Source organism: Pteropus vampyrus, unplaced genomic scaffold (assembly GCF_000151845.1).
Source record: "Pteropus vampyrus isolate Shadow unplaced genomic scaffold, Pvam_2.0 Scaffold104, whole genome shotgun sequence".
In the NCBI taxonomy this organism is placed as follows: domain Eukaryota; kingdom Metazoa; phylum Chordata; class Mammalia; order Chiroptera; family Pteropodidae; genus Pteropus; species Pteropus vampyrus.
The window spans coordinates 1,217,656-1,230,348 of NW_011888885.1; positions in this window are offsets into that span (position 1 = coordinate 1,217,656).

The window sequence follows — 12,693 nt, forward strand, 5'->3', positions numbered from 1 at the left end:
TTCATGGAGAAAGAAACAAATGCCCAAAGATGATGAGCTCTAGTCATTCATCCATGCAGGCATCCATGAGTTATCTCTAAGAAGTGCCTACCAGGTGTCCCCAGTCTTATACATTGAGAGTAGAAAGATGGAAGAGTGCTTTTTTCTGACTACATGGTGCTTACTATCTAGTAGCAAACTATTTAAGATATTTTGAGATGTGACATGATATAGTGGAAATATCATGAGAAAAGCTAAAGGAAAGGATTAAAGAAGCTTTCACTGGAGGGCATAGCAGAAAACTTGTTCTCGAAGGAAGCACAGGGCTTTTGCACGTTCAAAAGGGAAGATAACACTGCAAACAGAGCAATCAGGACACACAGACAATGGCATAAACACACTAAATGAAGACAGGAATTAGCAATAAAGCATTTACAAAGCAGAAGAAATTTCAGACCACCTGGTCAGGATATGAATGGCACTTCCTTAACATCAATACCAGATCGAACAAAAAAGAAACTTGAAAGTGATACATGAATTCGCATCTTCTAACACCATGTTTGCTGAACGAAAGCACCTAGTAATATGTTATGGATTTAAGTTTTAAGGAATTTATTTTTTGAAGGGTAAAAAAAGAAGAAAGCATGAATGGACATTAACCACTTAATTCAGATTTATAAGGAAGAAAATAATGGTTATGTGCAAGGTAGAAGAGTGAATAAAGTGATAGAAGTGGGGCGGATGCCTTTTAAATATGCTAAGTGATTATGTACGTAATTTTATTTAGTTTTCATAACAATTTGGGGTATGAATATCATCACCCACCCCTATTTTAAGGATGAGAAATATTGGGGCTCAGCAACATTAAGTGACTTGTAAGCACAGAGCCAGTAGGTGCTCGGCTCAGAGTCTGAGTCCTAGTCCATCCCCAATGAGAGTATTCCTTTAATCATGTGACAGTTTCTCCCAGGTACCCTGAGAGAAAGAGGCTCTGGTATCCTGAAGCTCATAAAAAGCACGTAAAGCAATCCAGAGTTTAAAAGAGGGATATGCACAATTCCATGGCTGAGGAATATAAAAGAAATATAGCTTGTGAAGGATAGGCAAGATTTCCCCCAACAATTTATTATGAAAATTTTCAAATACATAGAATAATTGAAAGAACTATATAGTGAACACCCATCTACCCATCACTTATATTCTACAATTAACATTGTACTTTTTTGTTTTGTCAAGATTGCTGTTTTTAAAAGTAAAATTCTGACTATATAGAATCACTAGCAATTTTAAGCATATTATAAGCCTACAAATAATTATAAAAATATAAATACTATACCACAAGTTCCATGAGGTCAAGAACCATGTTTGTTTATCTCTGTATAGCCAACACCCTCCTTGGCCTTCAGCACAGAGTTGGCCCTTGATAAATCTTTACTGAATGAATGAATGACATAATCCCAGTGAGTAAAAATGGCCTTCAGCTAAAGAAGCTAATAAGTATGATCGCTGATAAGCTAATAATAGAGGAGAAAATGTCCTACAGATGGAAAGACCCACAATTCACCAGAGACAAATATATCAGAGGACTGTCAGTTTGGTAAAGACAAGAACAAACTGAAGCCAGCCTTTCTGCATATCCTGACACACACTACAAAAGGGTGTGGAGAGGTTAAAACTAACATAGTAAAACTCATTGGAGATTAGTACGAAGCCTTTCATTTTGGTTAGTGATCAATTACGCAAGTGGAGGATAGGGAAGCTGCTGCTTGGCAGGGTTTGTATATTTAAAATTTGAAGTGGGGTGGAAAGGAAATTGGTTGTTATGGGCCAATAGTGTAAATATGTGGTTTAAAAAGATAAACCAGACGTAGACAGTATTCACAGAAAAAAAATATAGAGAGAGATTACAAGAAGTCAAGTCTCACTGTGGTCTGATTATTCCTTTCAACACTGGGAGACATAACAGTGTTATTGAATAAACTCTAGTGTGTCTACAGGAATAGTTTTTAGTGATGAGGTTAGAAAATTATGGTAGATTAGAATCATTAACGGAAGTAGGGGTATAATATGTAGCATGGTGACTACAGTTAACACTGCTGTCTGATATACAGGAAGGCTGTGGGGAGGGTAGAGACTGAGAATTCTCATCACAAGGAGAAATGTATTTTTTTTTTCTTTTTATTGTGCCTGTGTGAGGTGATGGATGTTAGCTGAAACTGCTGTGGTGACCATTTCACAATATATGTAAACCAAACCATCGTGCCATACACCTTAAACTTGTACAGTGACATATATCAATTCTTTATCAAGAAAACCGAAAAAAAAAAAAAACAAAGGAGAGAATAAGGGAGAATATGATAGTGATCTTCAAATATTTAAGAGCTGACAGAAAAGTAAGTAGAGTTGGTAGCTAAGCTGACTACATATACATACACACCTATCTATATGAAATATAGTCATATTATATATTTTTAATACTATGTAAACTATACACACATAAATACAGGCATAAGGATTAAAACAAGGATTGGAACATAAGAACTGTTATACTTCATGGTCCAAAAACAAACAAAACAAATGAGCTAAAACTGCAGAAAAAGCTGGAGGCCAGGACTCACATAGAAGAATGCAGTTGTAAAAGATATGAACAAAAAGGATAATCCATGTTCAGAGGCATCTACCTCTGGCATCTCTAGTGAAAGAAGGAGAGTAGTCTGGCCGATTCACCACTACCACACATACATACACACATGCACCAGAAATAGAGGAATATGCCTTGAGATGAGAATGGTGAACGTGGAAGCTACAGAAGACAGATAGGGTAGTTCCTAGGTGCTGGTGATGCAAGAAACCATCCCCAGAGGCAAAGCTGGGGGAATCACGGGCCCTACCACTCCCTCGGGAAACTGGGTGGACAGTGAGGCACAGCAATAGCTCTCACACCTCCTCTTATGCAAGCAGAAAGTTGAGCTTGCAATCTCAACTACAGAGAAGAGCACAAAATGCAAAGAAATACCAAACATTCAACAAAAGTCTTTAGCATAAAAAAGAGACAATAAATTCAATAAATAGAACTTATACTCAAGGAAATAGAGTTAATAGAGCAGTTAGAACGAGGCTTGTGAAAAAGAATAGATATGTTCTTTATTATTTCTGAGAGTAAAGCTAAAGCCAATAGATGAAAATAGCAGGAGATAGACTTCAGCACAGTCTGAAGTAAGAACTTTTCATATAATTACGTTCATTCAACACTTGCTATCAGCAGAGCACATAGAAGCTCTAGTTTGACTCATCCTATATGGCATTTTAATCAAATTATCAGTTAAAGACATCAAAATAGAGCAGCTTAGTGGGGCAGGGGTGGGGGTGGGGGGGAAGCTTAGCCAGCAGACTAAAATTAATTGGCCCAGATACCAGAGAATAGGAATAAATGACCCTAGAACCACTAGGCTTGGCATATAGTAGCCCTACAATAAATATTTATTTATCAAATAAACTTAAGCATTATCAGGGTAAATACATGTCCATCTTATGCAGACATGAGTGTTTGTGTTCATACATGGTATTCATTAAATTTTCATTCTAGAAGGAAAGCCAGCTAAAAGATAAATATATAAATGTACATAGTGATAATTTCCATGATGAAAAATACAGACGAGTAAGGGGACAGAAAATAATGTGTTAACAATCTTGTTTGTTTGCTTTCTTTTGTTTTAAAGGTGAGAGACTACTTTAGAGAGGGAAACATTTGAACAGAGACCTAAATAAAGTGAGGCAGTGTACGAGTTATCTATCACTGTGTAACAAATTACCCCAGAACTTAAAACAACATTTATGGTCTCACGATTTCAATGTGTCTGGAGCCTGGGCATGGCTCGGCCAGGTCCTCTGGCTCAGTGTCTCTCACAAGGCTGCAGTCAAGGGCTCCCCTGGGACTGTAGTCATTGTAAAGCCCAGCAGGGGAGGATCTGCTTCCAATCTCACTCTGGGTAGCTGGAAGGATTCAGTTCCTCCCAGCCTGTTGGACTGAGAGTCTCAGTTCCTGACTTGGCTGTTGGCCAAGAGGCCACCCTCTGTTCTTTGTCATATCAACCTCTCCATTGAGCCACTCATGAATGGCAACTTGTTTTATCAGAGCAAGTGAGAAGAGCCAGAGAGAGAAAGTTAGCAAGAGCAAAGTCACAATCTTTTATAACCTATCTCGATGTGGCATCCTATCACTTGCTATTCTTTAGAGCAAGTCTATTCTGTTCTGTTCTTTAGAAGTGAGTCTCTAGGTTCAGCTCACACACAGGGGAGGGGATTACGCAAGGGCCTGAGTACCAGGAGGTGGGATCACTGGGAGCCATGTCAGAAAGCTGCCTACCATAGGCAGTGTGCTGTAGACTGATCTGGGGAAGAGCATTCCAGAGCTTGGGAACAGCAAATGCAAAGACCAAGGCATGTTTGAGGGACAGAGAAAAAACTGGAGAAGACTAAGAAAAAGAGGAGTGAGAGCTTGAAAAGAGACTGGGGTCAGATCCTTGGTCCCATGGAACTTTTTAGGTATCAGTAATTTGGATTTGATTGAGTGTGATGGAGGGGTTTGAGTAGAGGAGGTTAAATTAACCTTCCTTTTATGAAATTATGATGATAGTAACGGTGCGGGGTTTTTTGTTGTTGTTTATTTGTTCTGATTTATTTTTAATGACCTTTCTAAGGGGAACTTGGCAATCCCATATTAGTTATTCTCTAAATTCATGATCTATAAGGAGATGGTTCGAAATCACAGATTTTTTTTTAGGATTTGAGCTCCCTTACATTGTTTGGGGAAGAAGGATTAGTTGATTTATCATTTTATTATTAATTAGTATTATTTTATTATTATTCATTGTAATCAATTGAGCTTGTCCCACTTCAACCTCAGGCAAAAGGCAGGGAAAACAAGGAGTTGGGATGAGCAGCAACAGGGTGAATGTGATCCTGGCTGTGTATGTGGAGCCATTGGGGAAGGTTTCCCGTAGCCCATGGATATTCGAGGAGTGGAGGTCTACTTCCTCCCAGAGAAAAAAACACACTTAAATTGCTGATTCCTTCTCTGGAGTTATCTGGGTCAGTTAATCCCAGCACAGGGCTGTCAGCTGAGCTCTTCCCTGGCCAAGCTGCTCTGCTTTGAAATTCTCCCCCAGGCTACCTCGCCCAATGATGTCAGAGGGGTGAGTGCCTGCCAGACACCCCTCCCTCACAAGATGATGTGCAAGGGGAAGTGCACACTGTCTTTGCTCAGGAAACATCTGGTTGATCCGCCAGTCCTCAAGCGGGTCGCTGGCTGTTTTATAAGTTAGTGGAACAGAATAGGATGGGAAGACATTGAGCTTAAAACTCGCCAGCAAGTTAGAAACTAAAATGAGATGTGAGGAAACGGCCTCCCTGGCAGGTCCTCTCCAGGGACTCAGCACCATTGCTGCACAGTCACATTTCCTAGCTTGTAATGGAAAACGAATGCTGTTTACAAGAGCTTAAAGTAGCTGAAATGGGAACATGAGCCAAGTGGTGTCGTGGAGGGTGAACTCCTACTTGGAAGCTTTCAGCAGTCCAGTAATTATTCAATACCAGGCCTGAAATATAGGCTCCTAATGAAGAATATTATTCACTTTCCCTTGGAAAATGAAACACAACATTCATTGGTAAGCAAAATCCATGGCCACTTAAAAACAGATCCAGCCCCTCATAAGCTGTTTGACACAAAACAAAAGTTGCTGTATGTCTTTCACTGAGTTCTAAGTACCATTTTTGTCCAGCTTGGCTTCCACTAGCTTTTTCTCAGTTTATGAACCACTAGAGAGGAATCAGGTAAAATAGATAGGAGAAAATGGATTTGGTGTGCTGCCCCCACCCCCGCCCCCACCAACCTCCATATCTGTCCCTAAGGTAATACAGGTTTTCGTAACTTTCAAATGAAAAGGTTTTCTCTTCTAGTCCTACTTTGCCTCCTGCCTCTCTCCCCTCCCCAAGTTAAATCAATAATACCCTTTCAGTGTGTGGACTTTAAGATGGTCGGTATAAGTCCTCCAAAAGTGTCGAATCAGAATGGAAAAGCAGAAAAATTTTAAGTAATAAAATAAACCAAAATAATGATAATAATAAATAACTGAAAGACAACAATTCTAGCTTTAAAAATTTCTAAAAATTCATTTGTTCTCAAAGTTCACTCTTTGATAGGAATTGGGTGGAACACAAGATTACGTGTAAATGTTCTGTGCCCACCTTTCTGGCACTGTGGGCAGATTGAGATCATGGGGCTATAGGACTGTTGCTACAACACTGAGGCACTCATTCCTTCAGCAGATAGTTTTGAGTATGTTTTTTTGTGTGTTCTCTATCTTGAGAAGATAGTTGGGAACAAGACAAAGTTCCATGCTCTTCTGGAATCTATTCATGAACAACGGTGAGAATGAAATCTAATGTGTATCAAGTGCTTATCGTGTGCCTGGCATTTAATAAGTGGTCAATAAATATTAGCTGTTATTTGCTATTATAACCCCAATTGCCCATATTTATCTGTCTCCCACTCTCCTGCCTCCGTGCTTTGCCTCAGGCTGTTCCATTTGTCTGTGAAGAAAATCTTCCTCAGGTTTTGTCAAATTTCTGCCCAATCAAGATTTATCATGAGGAATTCACTCACATGATTATTCAGGCTAAAAACTCCTAAAAAGATTTTAGAAACTTCATTTAAAAGTTTTATTTTACTTACATCTGTTTAGTTGACTAATTCTTTTAACAATTATGTTTAGATTACTCGTAAAAATTTCATGAAACAGCTAACCATCATCAAGTTATCTTTCTTGCTGATAAATTCTCCAATACAGATAAAATGAGCATGGCTTTTAGTAAACCTAGGTAGAATAAAAACATTATATTTAATGCTAATAACACTAAATTTGATGCTTAAAATGCTGTTTTAATTAAGCCAACAAAACTAAACTAGCTTTTATTTACTAAAGATTATCTCATATCATGTGATCTTGGAAAACATTTGGGTTAGTTTCTGTATTTCTGAAGGTATACTTGATTTATATGATGGCTGTCTGTCTTTAAGTCAATTAAAGAGAACTCTTTACAAATAAATTTGGGCAATGACATCAGAGGTACAAAAAAATCATACATCTATAACATACATATGTAGATGTACATAAGCATAAACACAGAGATCTTATAGTTTCATTTAAAAATTTTAGCCATGAGACAGTTATGATAATACAAAACTCACTAGTTTATAAAAGAACAGTAGGATCCAAGTTGTGTTTCTGGAATATGGAATAAGATAGGTTTACCTGCTCAGATAGCTTCTGATAAGAATTACCTTGGTTCCTAGTGAAGACCAGGAAGAATACCTACATTTCAAAAGGCACAGAAAAAGAATGCATGTTCCACCAAGGATGACTTTTGTTCTCCAAATCCAGATCTTTTTATAATCCCTGCAAGCCTTCTGAGATAAATAGGAGAGATTTGGGAATTGGTAAACAGAAAAAGTAGGCTTTGAATTGTTTCAAGACCTGCATTTCTGTTCTTATAAAGACTCAATTTGTAAAAAAAAAAAAAAAAAAAGTATAGTTGTTTTTAATTTCTCAAAGCACTGGGTCACAACTGGAATACTATGGAGACTCTCCCCCATCCAGCTATGTTACCCTCAATTTGCTTCTTTATATTCAGGGAGAAGATCTTCAGGTAAGATGAAAATTTAAAGAGTCCCATGTTCTAGATTTAGAGCTGTGTGTCTTAGGAATGTTTCATTAAATCCTTCCACAAAGGCTTCAGAACGTTTTTCTTTCCCTCTGGGTATATAGCTTCATTTTAGCTTCGGAAGGAAAAAAGTTTCTATTACGCATTATCAGCTTCCAATTTGACCAACCTCTGACCATAGAGCTACTTAAAAAAAAAAAAAAAAACCTTTTGACTATCTTGTCGGGTTTCAGCTAGGACAAACAATAAATAGTCCTGGCAATACTGAATACTGAACAATCCCATGGGGACAAGTGGCACTCTCAAAGAGGGTGCAAAAGATAATACTCTCTCAGGATCCAGAGCCACTTCCAGAAATAACCAAAATAAAGACTCAGACAATTCCCCTGGGAACTGGCAACAGTTTGTAGAACACTGGCTGCAAATGAGGTACAACTCACATTTCTGTCCAGCCATACTTTGGGAGCTCCCAATCTGGCTTTTGCCAAGCCAAGTTCTCAGGACACAAAACGAGACAAACAAGAGAGCAATAGCTCTCCCTGTGAGAGAAAATATGGACAACCAGTGGGTACTTGAACTCAGATTCACAAGTCACAATTCAAAGATCATATTCTCATGAATGTTTTTTGCCTGCCAATCTGAATTGGGAAGGCAAAGTGAATTTTTACTTTCCTTTAATGATGAGGCGCCACCACACACAGAGATAGTGATAGGAAAGCTGACTCTGGTAAGAATTCTCACCTTTTGCCGGCTTCTGCCAGTTTTCTCAGGGTCCATCTGTAGGCTCTGATGTGAATGGGATGTCCCAGCAGGTCTCATCCTAGTCACCAGAAACTGCAGAAGAGAAAAAGTAATTTTCTTTCTACATTTCATGATGAGTGTTTGGCTGAGACCCCCCTTTTTCTCTAGGGCACCTCAAAAATGGATAAACTTATTTATAAGTTAAAAGCTCTCCGCTGTAGCCACTGTAATTCGAGATCATCGTTATTAAGGTTAGCCTATTTGTTCAGCCTTAAAACAAAATTTTACTCACCTGAGGCCTCACACTGGAACCAGTTCAGCTTAAGCTGGGCCCAGTTCGATCCCAGACCCAGTCTGCTTTCTAATTTGGACTTAGATCAATGCCAGACCCAGTTCTATTCCTAAATGGCTCCAATCGAACCCCAGAATTAATCCAGTGTCTGAGTCGGACGTAGTCCGACCCCAGATTCAGTCCGATTTTTAAGTAGGACCCCGGATTCAGTTCCGTTTCTAAGTCGGACCCTAGCTGACCTTAAACACGGTCTAGTTTCTAACTCGGACCCCGTTTGAGCACGGACCAGGTCCCGTTTCTAAGTCGGGCCCAGTCGAAGTTCCACCAGTTTTCGGACCCAGTCTATAAAAAAAAATAAAGTGAAGGCTCCTAATGCAGGAACTGCAGAGCTAGGATCCTCCAGGGGCTCACCCACCTCCTCCAGGGGCAGCGAGAAAGCAGAGCGTTCAAGGGGCTCATCAGGTACTTACGCCCGGGTGCTCCCGGCTCCTAGGAGCCTTTTGGGGTCTCCTTCAGGTTCCTCTTCTGACACCAGAGCTGTTAAAAGACAAACTCAGGCATATTCAAAATTTCAAGAGTTTATCTGAGCAAAAATTGAATTGAATCAGGCAGCATCCACTCTAACAGGTAGAAAGGAAATCCTGAGGAGCTATTCTAAATGAACAACTTTTATAGGCAGAAGGCAGTGGGAACGAGAAAGTTAAGTGAGGCAAAATAAAAAATGGGTTGGTTATTTTCCTTTAGGAGATGGTAAGAGCCTATCAGGCAGATTACCGAACTAGTGCCAATTAGGATATTTCTGATCAACTGCTTTAAGATTTCTCAGAAAGCCTAAACTGTAAGTCTTTGGTAATGTAGGATTTAGCATAGGTAATTCCTCTTGGGGCCTGTTGTCTTGTTTTTAACAGCAGTCAGCCACAAACTCCTAAAATATTACATATTTTCCTTTCATATGGTGGTGATCACATTCTCTCATCATAAACTATGCATATATTTCATGTCCTCTCTAGATTGCTAATTCTGTAATGGAAGAATCGTTCTACCTTTATGAACTCCACTTCCTAGCACTGAACTTGTCATCGTGTAGAGAACAGTCACTCACATAACATGCTGCATAGTCGTTGTTCTGTTATTATATCATATGAAATGGAGCACATATTATGTGTATCCAGAGACACAAAAATACATGTAAATAGGTTAGCAATATAAATAATTTTTCTGAAGCCTTCCTGTTTTGCTGGTTCTAAACTCTGAAAACCTAAACAGACAATGTGTTTCTATCTTCTCAAGCAAAAAAAAATCTTCCTTGTAGTTGAGGAGGAGTATGGAAAAAGAAACTTAGGAGAAAGCAGCTCTGCTTACATTTTTTTTTTTTTTTAGATCTTTCCTTTTTCTTTCCCATTTCTAGCTCCTGAAATGGCTCTGCTCTGATGGGCTGTGTGATACAGTCACACTAGAGAGTATGTTGTACACAAGCATAGGTCAGAAGAGGCAGGGGGCATGTGCATGGATGTTCCCTACGCCTTTTTTTCTGGTTAAACTTCAGAGGCTGATGCTCCACTTTGGAAACTAGATTTGGGTGTAGGCTACTCTACATGTTGCCCGACTGTGTAAGCATCTTGAATAGTAAGTACCCTCATGATGATGTTGGAGGGACTGTTAGAGAGGATGAAGTACCATGGGGAAAAAATGAGCAGCTGTTAAGAATGAATAAATCTTATCAGGTCACTCCTCAGCTTAAAATCCTTTGAAGCTTATTGGTGTTTTGTGAAAAGTCTAAAATCCTTGCCATAACTCTTGGGATCTCCCGTGGCTTGACTGCCTCCTCCTTCAGTCATGTATGAGATGCCTCTCCTTCACTTCATTGCTCCAGCCATACTTCCTTCGGTAGTTCCTCAGACCTGACTGTTCTCCCACCTGAGGGGTTTTGTGCAAATGATTCCTTCCATGTGGAACAGTTTTCTTCCTCAGCTTTCACTCAGCCTACTCCAAACTTGGTTAGTGCTCCCAGTTTTACAGCCTCTAGCACCTTTTACTGAATGAATAAATGATTTAGAGAAGATTGCCCTTTCTCAAAACTCATCACCCTTCCAACAGCTTGTCCACTCTGTCTTCTTCACTAGACCATAAGCTTCTTGGGGGCAGACACCAAGCCTGTGTCACTCATCCCAGGAACCACCATACCTATCGCCTTGCCAGATGGACACTAGACTCTGGAGAAATATCTGTGAAGTGATTACGTGTCTCAAAGTTTTTAAAGACAATTCCCTGAGCCAACTGGGTGGTGCCACCAGAAACATGAGAACTGAATGGGCTCTTCCTGCTTTGTCTCTCCCAAATCCAGCTGGGAAATCAGGAGGTTTGAAGGGCAGGCATTATAGAGGGGATTCTGGGTGAGGAATCTCAGCCAGGAAGCCAGGCCAGGATTCTCACTGTGAAATAGGAACATTTTCAAGGGAAGTGACCCTCTGCTGGAACTCCTAAGTTCCAAGGTGGTCATTAACTTTGAATTGTTATACAGTATAAATAATTCGCCTGTGGAAAAAATTTAGCACTGACAGTAGTGCTACTTTTTTCATTAAAATCCTGAAACCTTGACTAATCTCAGCTGTACTCAATCCAGACTGTACCATTTCTGAAACTTTAAAATATAACCTGTAGCCACCCCAGCAAAGACACCCTTTAACAAAGACAGGAGCCTAGTTCTTTAAAGGAAGGACCAATGGGAACATGGGGAATCCAGAACCTCCAAAATGATGACTTGGGGAAATAATTTGACTTGAATTATTAAATAATATGACATTATTTAATATAGTCGGATTAAATATCTATATCTAGTTGGGTTTAGTTTTCCGAATATGTGTCATTTGGTCAATCTTCTTTAAATCATTTATTCACTCATTCAGTCACCACTTGAGTGCCTACTATACATTACCCTAGAGGTCAATAATCAAAGTGAAATAACTGTTTCTACCCACAAAGATCTTATTATCTATTCAGAGACACAGACGTGGGAAAAATAAAGGAATGACAATATATTTTTAACTTTCAAATTCCAAATGACACATCCAGCCCCTGCGAAGAGGTATACTCTGAAGAATCAGGTGCAGCCTCTAAAGCACCAGTTCTATATTGTTCGTGCCTCTGGTTGTTTCCCATATAACCTCATATTTCAATGCTGTACAGGACTGTCTTCTTCTCTAAATTAGCAGGCATAAATGCAAGAGCCTTAACTCCATTAATTATAGCAAATTTTGTGACTTTTTTCTAATCGCCTTACCTAGAAACTCAACATTCTTAGTATTCTCAGAGTTCTTAGCAAATTATCAAATGCCATTTAAAATTATGGTTTGCGTGACAACATTTCGTGTTGATTCTCTGCTCAAAGACTATAATCTTAGTGCTTGTGTTTCAACTTGATCTTTAGAACATGTGGCATTTAAGTTAGTTTATCTAAAATTAAACTTCAGCTATATTACTGATAATATTTTAATGGTAAGTTTATGAAGTATGCACTTAGTTGCATAATTCTATCCATATGACAATGACTGGGATGGGGATATGCACATGGTTTAGAGAGACTCATGAGATGGTGTGGGATTAATGGAAAGAAATGCTGTGTTTTTGTTTTTGTTTTTGTTTTTTTTTGCGGGGGCAGGGGTAGGCTCAGCAGGAGCCTGGGAAGATGCAGGCCTACCTTTTGCTGTTAGCAGCAATCCTGCCACCAAAAAGATCCCTACATCAAAGATAACTTGAAGAAAAAGAGAGCTGAATTCTAATGTCAGTTTGAGCACCTGTACCAACCCCTACCTGAGGCCACTCTACACCTGGCCTTGCACGCAAGTGAGCCTGAAATTCTTTTTTATGTTCAAGTCTATGAGTTAGGCTGGATGTGACCTGTGAATAAAAAAGATCAAACAGATTCATTCTCACAAAAGGAACAAAGTAGGAAGGAAACT